At 45.7% G+C, this 12062-nt stretch overlaps 23 non-coding genes and 1 pseudogene across 23 annotated transcripts; all 24 read right to left on the reverse strand.

Moving 5' to 3' along the window:
- Positions 1–52: 52 nt before the first annotated feature.
- On the reverse strand, positions 53–193 carry LOC141062267 (U4 spliceosomal RNA). Its single transcript, XR_012224051.1, has one exon. It is a non-coding gene; the product is annotated as a U4 spliceosomal RNA (small nuclear RNA).
- A 272-nt stretch (positions 194–465) lies between these two features.
- LOC141062444 (U4 spliceosomal RNA) lies at positions 466–606 on the reverse strand. Its single transcript, XR_012224211.1, has one exon. It is a non-coding gene; the product is annotated as a U4 spliceosomal RNA (small nuclear RNA).
- A 282-nt stretch (positions 607–888) lies between these two features.
- LOC141063113 (U4 spliceosomal RNA) lies at positions 889–1029 on the reverse strand. The gene has a single exon (XR_012224795.1). It is a non-coding gene; the product is annotated as a U4 spliceosomal RNA (small nuclear RNA).
- A 281-nt stretch (positions 1030–1310) lies between these two features.
- On the reverse strand, positions 1311–1451 carry LOC141061959 (U4 spliceosomal RNA). The gene has a single exon (XR_012223772.1). It is a non-coding gene; the product is annotated as a U4 spliceosomal RNA (small nuclear RNA).
- A 1744-nt stretch (positions 1452–3195) lies between these two features.
- LOC141062489 (U4 spliceosomal RNA) lies at positions 3196–3336 on the reverse strand. Its single transcript, XR_012224251.1, has one exon. It is a non-coding gene; the product is annotated as a U4 spliceosomal RNA (small nuclear RNA).
- Positions 3337–3618: 282 nt separating this feature from the next.
- Positions 3619–3760, reverse strand: LOC141062688 (U4 spliceosomal RNA). Its single transcript, XR_012224431.1, has one exon. It is a non-coding gene; the product is annotated as a U4 spliceosomal RNA (small nuclear RNA).
- A 281-nt stretch (positions 3761–4041) lies between these two features.
- On the reverse strand, positions 4042–4182 carry LOC141061651 (U4 spliceosomal RNA). The gene has a single exon (XR_012223492.1). It is a non-coding gene; the product is annotated as a U4 spliceosomal RNA (small nuclear RNA).
- A 281-nt stretch (positions 4183–4463) lies between these two features.
- LOC141061565 (U4 spliceosomal RNA) lies at positions 4464–4604 on the reverse strand. Its single transcript, XR_012223415.1, has one exon. It is a non-coding gene; the product is annotated as a U4 spliceosomal RNA (small nuclear RNA).
- A 283-nt stretch (positions 4605–4887) lies between these two features.
- Positions 4888–5028, reverse strand: LOC141061830 (U4 spliceosomal RNA). The gene has a single exon (XR_012223655.1). It is a non-coding gene; the product is annotated as a U4 spliceosomal RNA (small nuclear RNA).
- Positions 5029–5205: 177 nt separating this feature from the next.
- On the reverse strand, positions 5206–5346 carry LOC141062099 (U4 spliceosomal RNA). The gene has a single exon (XR_012223898.1). It is a non-coding gene; the product is annotated as a U4 spliceosomal RNA (small nuclear RNA).
- A 285-nt stretch (positions 5347–5631) lies between these two features.
- LOC141061735 (U4 spliceosomal RNA) lies at positions 5632–5772 on the reverse strand. Its single transcript, XR_012223568.1, has one exon. It is a non-coding gene; the product is annotated as a U4 spliceosomal RNA (small nuclear RNA).
- Positions 5773–6056: 284 nt separating this feature from the next.
- On the reverse strand, positions 6057–6197 carry LOC141061568 (U4 spliceosomal RNA). The gene has a single exon (XR_012223417.1). It is a non-coding gene; the product is annotated as a U4 spliceosomal RNA (small nuclear RNA).
- A 285-nt stretch (positions 6198–6482) lies between these two features.
- On the reverse strand, positions 6483–6624 carry LOC141062215 (U4 spliceosomal RNA). The gene has a single exon (XR_012224004.1). It is a non-coding gene; the product is annotated as a U4 spliceosomal RNA (small nuclear RNA).
- Positions 6625–6907: 283 nt separating this feature from the next.
- On the reverse strand, positions 6908–7046 carry LOC141062396 (U4 spliceosomal RNA). The gene has a single exon (XR_012224167.1). It is a non-coding gene; the product is annotated as a U4 spliceosomal RNA (small nuclear RNA).
- A 285-nt stretch (positions 7047–7331) lies between these two features.
- On the reverse strand, positions 7332–7472 carry LOC141063010 (U4 spliceosomal RNA). Its single transcript, XR_012224701.1, has one exon. It is a non-coding gene; the product is annotated as a U4 spliceosomal RNA (small nuclear RNA).
- A 252-nt stretch (positions 7473–7724) lies between these two features.
- LOC141062725 (U4 spliceosomal RNA) lies at positions 7725–7863 on the reverse strand. The gene has a single exon (XR_012224465.1). It is a non-coding gene; the product is annotated as a U4 spliceosomal RNA (small nuclear RNA).
- A 285-nt stretch (positions 7864–8148) lies between these two features.
- On the reverse strand, positions 8149–8289 carry LOC141063011 (U4 spliceosomal RNA). Its single transcript, XR_012224702.1, has one exon. It is a non-coding gene; the product is annotated as a U4 spliceosomal RNA (small nuclear RNA).
- Positions 8290–8541: 252 nt separating this feature from the next.
- Positions 8542–8682, reverse strand: LOC141062443 (U4 spliceosomal RNA). Its single transcript, XR_012224210.1, has one exon. It is a non-coding gene; the product is annotated as a U4 spliceosomal RNA (small nuclear RNA).
- Positions 8683–8967: 285 nt separating this feature from the next.
- On the reverse strand, positions 8968–9108 carry LOC141061164 (U4 spliceosomal RNA). The gene has a single exon (XR_012223052.1). It is a non-coding gene; the product is annotated as a U4 spliceosomal RNA (small nuclear RNA).
- A 282-nt stretch (positions 9109–9390) lies between these two features.
- On the reverse strand, positions 9391–9531 carry LOC141062463 (U4 spliceosomal RNA). Its single transcript, XR_012224227.1, has one exon. It is a non-coding gene; the product is annotated as a U4 spliceosomal RNA (small nuclear RNA).
- Positions 9532–9816: 285 nt separating this feature from the next.
- LOC141062769 (U4 spliceosomal RNA) lies at positions 9817–9957 on the reverse strand. The gene has a single exon (XR_012224499.1). It is a non-coding gene; the product is annotated as a U4 spliceosomal RNA (small nuclear RNA).
- Positions 9958–10077: 120 nt separating this feature from the next.
- Positions 10078–10203, reverse strand: LOC141062751 (U4 spliceosomal RNA; annotated as a pseudogene).
- Positions 10204–10908: 705 nt separating this feature from the next.
- On the reverse strand, positions 10909–11047 carry LOC141062701 (U4 spliceosomal RNA). The gene has a single exon (XR_012224443.1). It is a non-coding gene; the product is annotated as a U4 spliceosomal RNA (small nuclear RNA).
- Positions 11048–11324: 277 nt separating this feature from the next.
- LOC141062711 (U4 spliceosomal RNA) lies at positions 11325–11465 on the reverse strand. Its single transcript, XR_012224452.1, has one exon. It is a non-coding gene; the product is annotated as a U4 spliceosomal RNA (small nuclear RNA).
- Between the last annotated feature and the right edge of the window lie 597 nt (positions 11466–12062).

Consider the following 12062-nt stretch of genomic DNA (forward strand, 5'->3'; position numbering starts at 1 on the left):
TTCTTCCACACTGAGAGAACCTAAGACTGTCATTTGCATACCATAGATTAAGTCTCCTGAAAGACCAACAAAAATTGCCAAAGCTGACTGTATTTCAAGTCATCATGGTGGGGTATTGGGAAAAGTTTTCAATTAGCAATAATCACGCCTTGGTTAAATCTCATGGGCAACGATATTGCCACAGCGCAAAGATGAAAGAACAGAAGTGAAAAAGGGCTTCCCGCTTCCAAGGCAGAACATTTTAAGCCATGGTGAGTTCCAAATCACCACTAACCCTCCTCGCTGCTTCCAGGCATCCACATTCTAAGGGTTCAGTTAAGATGTAATTTTTGGCAATTACAGGCAGATTGCTTCACTTTCGCCTTCTGCTCCAAGAAACAAACATCAATCCATTGCTGTGCGAAGCAAGGCTTTCATTCCACACTGGGAGAAGCTAAGACTTACATTTCCATACCATGGATTAAATCTCCTGAAAGACCCACAAAAATTGCCATAACTGACTGTATTTCAAGTCAACATGTCAGGGTATTGGAAAAAGTATTCAATTAGCAATAATCACGCCTCGGTTAAACCTCATGGGCTACGATATTGCCACTGCGCAAAGTTGAAAGAACTATTGTGACCAAGGCCTTCCCGCTTCCAAAGCAGAGCTTGTTTAAGCTATGGTGAGTTCCAAATCCTCACTAGCCCTCCCACACTGCTTCCAGCATCCTGGGCTTCCACATTCTGAGGGCTCAGGAAAGATGTAATTTTTGGCAATTACAGGCAGATTGCTTCACTCTCGCCTTATGCTCCAAGAAACAAACATCAATTAATTGCTGTTAGAAGCAAGGCTTTTATTCCACACTGGGAGGACCTAAGACTGTCATTTGCATACCATAGATTAAGTCTCCTGAGAGACCAACAAAAATTGCCAAAGCTGACTGTATTTCAAGTCATCATGGCGGGGTATTGGGAAAAGTTTTCAATTAGCAATAATCACGCCTCGGTTAAACCTCATGGGCTACGATATTGCCACAGTGCAAAGATGAAAGAACAGAAGTGACCAAGGGCTTCCCGCTTCCAAGGCAGAACTTTTTAAGCCATGGTGAGTTCCAAATCACCACTAGCCCTCCTCGCTGCTTCCAGGCATCCTGGGCTTCCACATTCTAAGGGCTCAGTTAAGATGTAATTTTTGGCATTTACAGGCAGATTGCCTCACTCTCGCCTTCTGCTCCAAGAAACAAACATCAATCCATTGCTGTGAGAAGCAAGGCTTTTCTTCCACACAGGGAGGACCTAAGACTGTCATTTGCATACCATAGATTAAGTCTCCTGAGAGACCAACAAAAATTGCCAAAGCTGACTGTATTTCAAGTCATCATGGCGGGGTATTAGGAAAAGTTTTCAATTAGCAATAATCACACCTCAACTAAACCTCATGGGCTACGATATTGCCACTGCGCAAAGTTGAAAGAACTGTTGTGACCAAGGCCTTCCAGCTTCCAAAGCAGAGCTTGTTTAAGCTATGGTGAGTTCCAAATCCTCACTAGCCCTCCCACACTGCTTCCAGGCATCCTGGGCTTCGGCATTCTAAGGGCTCAGTTATGGTGACCATTCTCTGCTCATTCTTCTCGACCTTTCTGCAGCTTTCGACACTGTTGACCATCCTCTCCTACTCTCTAGGCTCCAGTCACTAGGCATTAAGGACATTGCTCTTTCCTGGTTCTCCTCCTATCTTTCCGACCGCTCCTTCAGTGTTCTGTTTTCTGGCTCCACTTCATCTCCTCTTCCTCTCACTGTTGGGGTACCTCAGGGCTCAGTCCTTGGCCCCCTTCTCTTCTCTCTCTATACAGCCCCAATTGGACAGACCATCAGCAGATTTGGCTTTCAGTACCATCTTTATGCTGATGACACACAACTGTACACATCATCCCCTGACCTTACCTCCGCTGTACTACAGAACGCCACTGACTGTCTGTCTGCAGTCTCCAACATCATGTCTTCTCTCTATCTGAAACTCAACCTCTCCAAAACTGAACTTCTTCTGCTCCCACCATCTACTAACCTCCCTAAATCTGACATTTCCCTCTCTGTGGGTGGCACCATAATAACACCCCGACAGCAGGTGCGCTGTCTGGGTGTTATGTTCGACTCCGATCTCTCCTTCACCTCCCATATACAATCTCTTGCCCGCTCATGCCGCTTACACCTAAAGAACATCTCTAGAATCCGCCCTTTTCTCACCATGGAAACAACAAAAACTCTCACTGTCGCCCTGATCCACTCCCGCCTAGACTACTGTAATGCTCTATTAATTGGCCTCCCTCTCACTCGACTCTCCCCTCTCCAGTCTATCCTTAATGCAGCAGCCAGGGTTGTCCATCTGGCTAATCGTTTCTCAGACGCGTCCGCTCTTCGCCAGTCGTTACACTGGCTGCCAATTCATTACAGGGTACAATTCAAAGTACTTGCTCTCACCCTCAAAGCTCTCCACAGTGCGGCACCCCCTTACATCTCCTCCCTCATTTCTGTCTATCGGCCTAACCGACCGCTGCGCTCTGCAAATGACTTTCGAGTAACCTCTGCCCTAATCCGTACCTCCCACTCCCGACTCCAAGACTTCTCCCGTGCTGCGCCAATCCTCTGGAATGCTCTACCCCAAAATATTAGGACCATCCACAATTTGCATAGTTTTAGGCGCTCGCTCAAAACACATTTGTTCAGAGCGGCCTATCACATTCAGTAATCAAAGTCATGTTTGTGTGTGTGTAGCCCATACACTATCTCCATCTAACCCCCACCCCCTGAAGATGGCTGGACCGTCATTGTAAATACATCATTGTAAATACAAACCTGTGCTTTGTATCCCCCCCACCTCATTGTAGATTGTAAGCTCCACGAGCAGGGTCGTCTTATTTCGCTTTAATTATTGTATTGTTAACGTTGTTACTTATGACTGTTGTGTTTGAAACTGTTCAACTGTAAAGCACTGCGGAATATGTTGGCGCTATATAAATAAAGATTATTATTATTATTATTATTATTATTATTATTATTATTATTATAAGATATAATTTTTGGCAATTACAGGTAGATCGCCTCACTCTCTTCTTCTGCTCCAGGCAACAAACACCAACCCATTGCTTTGGGAAGCAAGGCTTCTCTTCCACACTGGGAGGAGCTAAGACAGTCATTTGCATACAATGGATTAAGTCTTCTGAGAGACCAACAAAAATTGCCAAAGCTGACTGTATTTCCAGTCATCATGGCAGGGTACAGGGAAAAGTTTACAATTACCAATAATCACGCCTCAGTTAAACCTCATGGGCTACGATATTGCCACAGCGCAAAGATGAAGGAACAGAAGCGACCAAGGGCTTCCAGCTTCCAAGGCAGAACTTGTTTAAGCCATGGTGAGTTCCAAATCACCACTAGCCCTCCACGCTGCTTCCAGACATCCTGGGCTTCGGCATTCTAAGGGCTCAGTTAAGATGTAATTTTTGGCAATTACAGGTAGATCGCCTCACTCTCTTCTTCTGCTCCAGGCAACAAACACAAACCCATTGCTTTGGGAAGCAAGGCTTCTCTTCCACACTGGGAGGAGCTAAGACAGTCATTTGCATACAATGGATTAAGTCTCCTGAGAGACCAAAAAAAATTGCAAAAGCTGACTGTATTTCAAGTCATCATGGCAGGGTACAGGGAAAAGTTTTCAATTACCAATAATCATGCCTCAGTTAAACCTCATTGGGCTACGATATTGCCACAGCGCAAAGATGAAAGAACAGAAGTGACCAAGGGCTTCCCGCTTCCAAGGCAGAACATTTTAAGCCATGGTGAGTTCCAAATCACCACTAGCCCTCCACGCTGCTTCCAGGCATCCTTGGCTTCCACATTCTAAGGGCTCAGTTAAGATGTAATTTTTGGCAATTACAGGCAGATTGCCTCACTTTCGCCTTCTGCTCCAAGAAACAAACATCAATCCATTGCTGTGAGAAGCAAGGCTTTTCTTCCACACTGCGAGAACCTAAGACTGTCATTTGCATACCATAGATTAAGTCTCCTGAAAGACCAACAAAAATTGCCAAAGCTGACTGTATTTCAAGTCATCATGGCAGGCTATTGGGAAAAGTTTTCAATTAGCAATAATCACACCTCGGTTAAACCTCATGGGCTACGATATTGCCACAGCGCAAAAATGAAAGAACAGAAGTGACCAAGGGCTTCCCGCTTCCAAGGCAGAACTTTCTAAGCCATGGTGAGTTCCAAATCACCACTAGCCCTACAGGCTGCTTCCAGGCATCCTGGGCTTCCACATTCTAAGGGCTCAGTTAAGATGTAATTTTTGGCAATTACAGGCAGATTGCCTCACTCTCGCCTTCTGCTCCAAGAAACAAACATCAATCCATTGCAGTGAGAAGCAAGGCTTTTCTGCCACACTGCAAGAACCTAAGCCTGTCATATGCATACCATAGATTAAGTCTCCTGAAAGACCAACAAAAATTGCCAAAGCTGACTGTATTTCAAGTCATCATGGCGGGGTATTGGGAAAAGTTTTCAATTAACAACAATCACGCCTCGGTTAAACCTCATGGGCTACGATATTGCCACTGCGCAAAGTTGAAAGAACTGTTGTGATCAATGCCTCCCTGCTTCCAAAGCAGAGCTTGTTTAAGCTACGGTGAGTTACAAATTCTCACTAGCCCTCCCACACTGCTTCCAGGCATCCTGGGCTTCCACATTCTGAGGGCTCAGGAGAGATGTAATTTTTGGCAATTACAGGCAGATTGCTTCACTCTCGCCTTATGCTCCGAGAAACAAACATCAATCCATTGCTGTGAGAAGCAAGGCTTTTATTCCACACTGGGAGGACCTAAGACTGTCATTTGCATACCATAGATTAAGTCTTCTGAGAGACCAACAAAAATTGCCAAAGCTGACTGTATTTCAAGTCATCATGGCGGGGTATTGGGAAATGTTTTCAATTAGCAATAATCACGCCTCGGTTAAACCTCATGGGCTACGATATTGCCACGGCGCAAAATTGAAAGAACTGTTGTGACCAAGGCCTTGGCAAGATGTAAGTTTTGGCAATTACAGGCAGATTGCCTCACTCTCGCCTTATGCTCCAAGAAACAAACATCAATCCATTGCTGTGAGAAACAAGGCTTTTCTTCCACACTGGGAAAAGCTAAGACTGTCATTTGCATACCATGGATTAAGTCTTCTGAAAGACCAACAAAAATTGCCAAATCTGACAGTAGTTCAAGTCATCATAGTGGGGTATTGGGAAAAGTTTTCAATTAGCAATAATCACGCCTCGGTTAAACCTCATGGGCTACGATATTGCCACAGCGCAAAGTTGAAAGAACTGTTGTGACCAAGGCCTTCCCGCTTCCAAAGCAGAGCTTGTTTAAGCTATGGTGAGTTCCAAATCCTCACTAGCCCTCCCACACTGCTTCCAGGCATGCTGGGCTTCCACATTCTAAGGGCTCAGTTAAGATGTAATTTTTGGCAATTACAGGCAGATCGCCTCACTCTCTTCTTCTGCTCCAGGCAACAAACATTAACCCATTGCTGTCAGAAGCAAAGCTTCTCTTCCACACAGGGAGGAGCTAAGACTCTGTCATTTGCATACAATGGATTAAGTCTGCTGAGAGACCAACAAAAATTGCCAAAGCTGACTGTATTTCAAGCCATCATGGCGGGGTATTGGAAAAAGTTTTTAATTAGCAATAATCACGCCTCGGTTAAACCTCATGGGCTACGATATTGCCACTGCGCAAAGTTGAAGGAAGAGTTGTGACCAAGGCCTTCCCGCTTCCAAATCAGACCTTGTTTAAGATATGGTGAGTTTCAAATCCTCACTAGCCCTCCCACACTGCTTCCAGGCATCCTGGGCTTCCACATTCTAAGGGCTCAGTTAAGATGCAATTTTTTGGCAATTACAGGTAGATCGCCTCACTTGCTTCTTCTGCTACAGTCAACAAACATCAATCCATTGCTGTGGGAAGCAAGGCTTCTCTTCCACACTGGGAGGAGCTAAGACTGTCATTTGCATACCATGGATTAAGTCTCCTGAGAGACCAACAAAAATTGCCAAAGCTGACTGTATTTCAAGTCATCATGGCAGGGTATTGGGAAAAGTTTTCAATTAGCAATAATCACGCCTCGGTTAAACCTCATGAGCTACGATATCTCCACTGCGCAAAGTTTAAAGGATTGTTGTGACCAAGGCCTTCCCGCTTCCAAGGCTGAGCTTGTTTAAGCTATGGTGAGTTTCAAATCCCCACTAGCTATCCCACGCTGCTTCCAGGCATCCTGGGCTTCCACATTCTAAGAGCTCAGTTAAGATTTAATTTTCGGCAATTACAGGCAGATCGCCTCACTCTCTTCTTCTGCTCCAGGCAACAAACATCAACCCATTGCTGTCAGAAGCAAGGCTTCTCTTCCACACTGGGAGGAGCTAAGACTCTGTCATTTGCATACAACGGAATAAGTATCCTGAGAGACCAACAAAAATTGCCAAAGCTGACTGTATTTCAAGTCATCATGACAGGTGTATTGGGAAAAGTTTTTAATTAGCAATAATCACGCCTCGGTTAAACCTCACGGGCTACGATATTGCCACTGCGCAAAGTTGATGGAGCTGAAGTGACCAAGGGCTTCCCACTTCCAAGGCAGAGCTTGTTTAAGCCATGGTGAGTTCCAAATCACCACTAGCCCTCCCACACTGCTTCCAGGCATCCTGGGTTTCTACATTCTAAGGGCTCAGGAAAGATGTAATTTTTGGCAATTACAAGCAGATTGCATCACTCTCTACTTCTGCTCCAAGCAACCAACATCAATCCATCGCTGTGAGGAACAAGCCTTTTTTTCCACACTGGCCGGAACTAAGACTGTCATTTGCAAACCATGGATTAAGTCTCCTGAGAGACCAAGAAAAATTGCCAAAGCTGACTATTTCAAGCCATCACGGCAGGGTATTAAGAAAAGTTTTCAATTAGCAATAATCACACCTCGGTTAAACCTCATGGGCTACAATATTGCCACAGCGAAAAGTTGAAAGAACAGCTGCGACCAAGGCCTTCCTGCTTCCAAAGCAGAGCTTGTTTAAGCTATGGTGAGTTCCAAATCCTCACTAGCCCTCCCACACTGCTTCCAGGCATCCTGGGCTTCCACATTCTAAGGGCTCAGTTAAGATGTAATTTTTGGCAATTACAGGCAGATCGCCTCACTCACTTCTTCTGCTCCAGGCAACAAACATCAATCCATTGCTGTCAGAAGCAAGGCTTCTCTTCCACACTGGGAGGAGCTAAGACTCTGTCATTTGCATACAATGGATTAAGTCTCCTGAGAGACCAACAAAAATTGCCAAAGCTGACTGTATTTCAAGTCATCATGGCGGGGTATTGGGAAAAGTTTTCAATTAGCAATAATCACGCCTCGGTTAAACCTCATGGGCTACGATATTGCTACTGCGCAAAGATGAACCAACTGATGTGACCAAGGGCTTTCCACTTGCAAGGCAGAACTTGCCCTCCCACGCTGCTTCCAGGGATCCTGGGCTTCCACATGCTAAGGGCTCAGGAAAAACATAATTTTTGTGTATTACAGGCAGATCGCCTCACTCTCTCCTTCTGCTCCAAGCAACAAACATCTATCCATTCCTGTGGGAAGCAAGGCTTCTCTTCCACACTGGGAGGAGCTAAGACTCTGTCATTTACATACCATGGATTAAGTCTCCTGAGAGACCAAGAAAAATTGCCAAAACTGACTATTTCAAGCCATCACGGCAGGGTATTAAGAAAAGTTTTCAATTATCAATAATCACCCCTCGGTTAAACCTCATGGGCTACAATATTGCCACAGTGAAAAGTTGAAAGAACAGCTGCGACCAAGGCCTTCCTGCTTCCAAAGCAGAGCTTGTTTAAGCTATGGTGAGTTCCAAATCCTCACTAGCCCTCCCACACTGCTTCCAGGCATCCTGGGCTTCCACATTCTAAGGGCTCAGTTAAGATGTAATTTTTGGCAATTACAGGCAGATCGCCTCACTCACTTCTTCTGCTCCAGGCAACAAACATCAATCCATTGCTGTCAGAAGCAAGGCTTCTCTTCCACACTGGGAGGAGCTAAGACTCTGTCATTTGCATACAATGGATTAAGTCTCCTGAGAGACCAACAAAAATTGCCAAAGCTGACTGTATTTCAAGTCATCATGGCGGGGTATTGGGAAAAGTTTTCAATTAGCAATAATCACGCCTCGGTTAAACCTCATGGGCTACGATATTGCTACTGCGCAAAGATGAACCAACTGATGTGACCAAGGGCTTTCCACTTGCAAGGCAGAACTTGCCCTCCCACGCTGCTTCCAGGGATCCTGGGCTTCCACATGCTAAGGGCTCAGGAAAAACATAATTTTTGTGTATTACAGGCAGATCGCCTCACTCTCTCCTTCTGCTCCAAGCAACAAACATCTATCCATTCCTGTGGGAAGCAAGGCTTCTCTTCCACACTGGGAGGAGCTAAGACTCTGTCATTTACATACCATGGATTAAGTCTCCTAAGAGACCAACAAAAATTGCCAAAGCTGACTGTATTTCAAGCCATCATGGCAGGGTATTTGGATAAGTTTCCAATTAGCAATAATCACGCCTCGGTTAAATCTCATGGGCTACGATATTGCCACGGCGCAAAAATGAACCAACTGACGTGACCAAGGGCTTCCAACTTCCAAGGCGCAACTTGTTTAAGCCATGGTGAGTTTCAAATCACCACTAGCCCTCCCACGCTGCTTCCAGGCATCCTGGGCTTCCATATGCTAAGGGCTCAGGAAAGACATAATTTTTGGCAATTACAGGCAGATCGCCTCACTCTGTCCTTCTGCTCCAGGCAACAAACATCAATCCATTACTGTGGAAAGCAAGGTTTCTCTTCCATGCTGGGAGGAGCTAAGACTCCATCATTTGCATTCCATGGATTAAGTCTCCTGAGAGACCAACAAAAATTGCCAAAGCTGACTGTATTTCAAGACATCATGGCGGGGTATTGGGAAAAGTTTTCAATTAGCAATAATCACGCCTCGGTTAAACCTCATGGGCTACGACATTGCCACTGCACAAAGTTGAAGGAGCTGTTGTGACCAAGGCCTTCCCGCTTCCAAGGCAATGCTTGGTTAAGCCATGGTGAGTTTGAAATCACCACTTGCCCACCCACGCTGCTTTCAGGCATCCTGGGCTTCCACATTCTAAGGGCTCACTAAAAACGTAATTTTTGGCAATTACAAGCAAATCGCCTAACTCTCTCCTGCTCCAGGTAACAAACCTCAGTCCATGACTGGAGGAAGATAGCCTTCTCTTCCACACTGAGAGAAGATAAGACTACGTCATTTATATATAATGGATTAAGTCTCCGGAGAGATCAACAAAAATTGCCAAAGCTGACTGTATTTCAAATCATCATGGCAGGGTATTGGGAAAAGTTTTCAATTAGCAATAATCACACCTCGGTTAAATCTCACAGGCTACAATATTACCACTGCGCAAAATTGAAAGAACTGTTGTGACCAAGGCCTTCCCGCTTCCAAAGCAGAGCTTGTCTAAGCTATGGTGAGTTCCAAATCCCCACTAGCCCTCAGAAGCTGCTTTCAGGCATCGTGGGCTTCCACATTCTAAGGGCTCAGTTAAGATGTAATTTTTGGCAATTACATGCAGATCGCCTCACTCTCTTCTTCTGCTCCAGGCAACAAACATCTATCCATTGCTGTGGGAAGCAAGGCTTCTCTTCCACACTGGGAAGAGCTAAGACTCTGTCATTTGCATTCCATAGATTAAGTCTCCTGAGAGACCAACAAAAATTGTCAAAACTGACTGTATTTCAAGTCATCATGGTGGGGTAGTGGGAAAAGCGTTAAATTAGCAATAATCATGCCTCAGTTAAATTTCATGGACTACGATATTGTATCCATGCAAAGTTGAAGGAACTGAGGTGACCAAGGGCTTCCCGCTTCCAAGGCAGAACTTGTTTAAGCCATGGAGAGTTCCAAATCACCACTAGCCCTCCCACGTTACTTCCAGGGATCCTGGGCTTCCACATTCTAAGGGGCTCAAGAAAGACATAATTTTTGGCAATTACAGGCAGGGTATTGGGAAAAGTTTTCAATTAGCAATAATCACGCCTCCGTTAGCCTCATGGGCTATGATATTGCCACTGCGCAAAGTTAAGGAAACTGAAGTGACCAAGGCCATCCCGCTTCCAAGGCAGTGCTAGTTTAATCCATGGTAAGTTCCAAATCACTGCTAGCCCTCCCAGCTGCTTCCAGGCATCCTGGGTTTCCACATTCTAAGGGCTCAGGAAAGACATAATTTTTGGCAATTACAGGCAGATCGCCTCACCCTCTCCTTCTGCTCCAGGCAACAAACATCAATCCATTGCTGTGGGAAGCAAGGCTTCTCTTCCATACTGGGAGGACCTGAAGCTAGTTTCACACTAGCGTTTATTTCTTGCAGTGCACGGCGCCGCTAAGTCCCGCCCCCTGCCGGCTCCCTGCCCGCCCCATCCGGTCATCGCCGCCTACTAGCGCACATGGGCGCTTGCGATCTGCGCCCCCTATCTTTAGCATAGGGTGCGCTAGCAGGATTTTGCCGTGCCCTGCGCACTTTTGAAGGTGCGCCCGTGTGCGCCGTACGCAACATGTTGCATTTCGGCGCGCACAGCGCATGGCAAAATCCTGCTAGCGCACGGCCAGCGCACCCTATGCTAAAGATAGGGTGCGCAGATCGCAAGTGCCCATGTGCGCTAGTAGGCGGCGATGACTGGATGGGGCAGGCAAGGAGCCGGCACGGGGGGAGGCGCCTTGCGCTGCAGGAAATAAACGCTAGTGTGAAACTAGCCTAAGACTCTGTCATTTGCGCACCATGGATTAAGTCTCCTGAGAGATCAACAAAAATTGCCAAAGCTTTCATTATTTCAAGTCATCATGGCGGGGTATTGGGAAAATTTTTCAATTAGCAATAATCACACCGGTTAAACCTCATGGGCTACGATGTTGCCACGGCGCAAAGTTGAAGCAACTGTTGTGTCCAAGGCCTTCCCGCTTCCAAGGCAGAGCTTGTTTAAGCCATGGTGAGTTCCAAATCACCACTAGCCCTCCCACGCTGCTTCCTGGGCTTCCACATTCTAAGGGCTCAGGAAAGACATAATTTTTGGCAATTACAGGAAGATCGCCTCACTCTCTCCTTCTGCTCCAGGCAACAAACATCTATCCTTTGCTGTGGGAAGCAAAGCTTCTCTTACACACTGGAAGGAGCTAAGACTCTTTCATTTGCATACCATGGATTAAGTCTCCTGAGAGACGAACAAAAATTGCTAAAGCTGATTGTATTTCAAGTCTTCATGGTGGGGTATTGGGAAAAGTTTTCAATTAGCAATAATGACACCTTGGTTAAACCTCATGGGCTACGATATTACCACTGCGCAAAGTTGAAGGAACTGAGGTGACTAAGGCCTTCTCACTTCCAAGGCAGAGCTTTTTTAAGCTATGGTGAGTTCCAAATCACCACTAGCCCTCCCACACTGCTTCCAGGCATCCTGGGCTTCCACATTCTAAGGGCTCAGGAAAGATGTAGTTTTTGGCAATTACAGGCAGATCCCCTCACTCTCTCCTGCTCCAGGCAACAAGCATCAATCCATTCCTGTGGGAAGCAAGGCTTCTCTTCCACACTGGGAGGAACTAAGACTCTGGCATTTGCATACCATGAAATAGGCTTAAATTCCCCGCACTTCAGCAGTGAGCTGCTCCACACGATCAGACAATTGCTTAATCTCCATTAAGAAAAAATTACCCCTACGGCCTCAGAGAAATAGAGGAAAAAATATACACAAAAAAAAAAAATTCTGACACTCTTTTTTTTTTTCTGCCTCCTACAATTCTCTCCTGCTATTGAGTACCGTAGAATCTGCGGTATGGCTGGTGATTCTGTTATGAATGAGTCACCGGAGGAGGAGAAAACAAAAATACAAGCTAAGTCCAAAAAACCGGAGAGGTTGGTAACTAGCGGATTGCAGACCCCTGATCCTAT

The sequence above is a fragment of the Dendrobates tinctorius genome, unplaced genomic scaffold, assembly GCF_039654945.1.
Source record: "Dendrobates tinctorius isolate UK_male_01 unplaced genomic scaffold, ASM3965494v1 ptg000245l, whole genome shotgun sequence".
Lineage (NCBI taxonomy): Eukaryota > Metazoa > Chordata > Amphibia > Anura > Dendrobatidae > Dendrobates > Dendrobates tinctorius.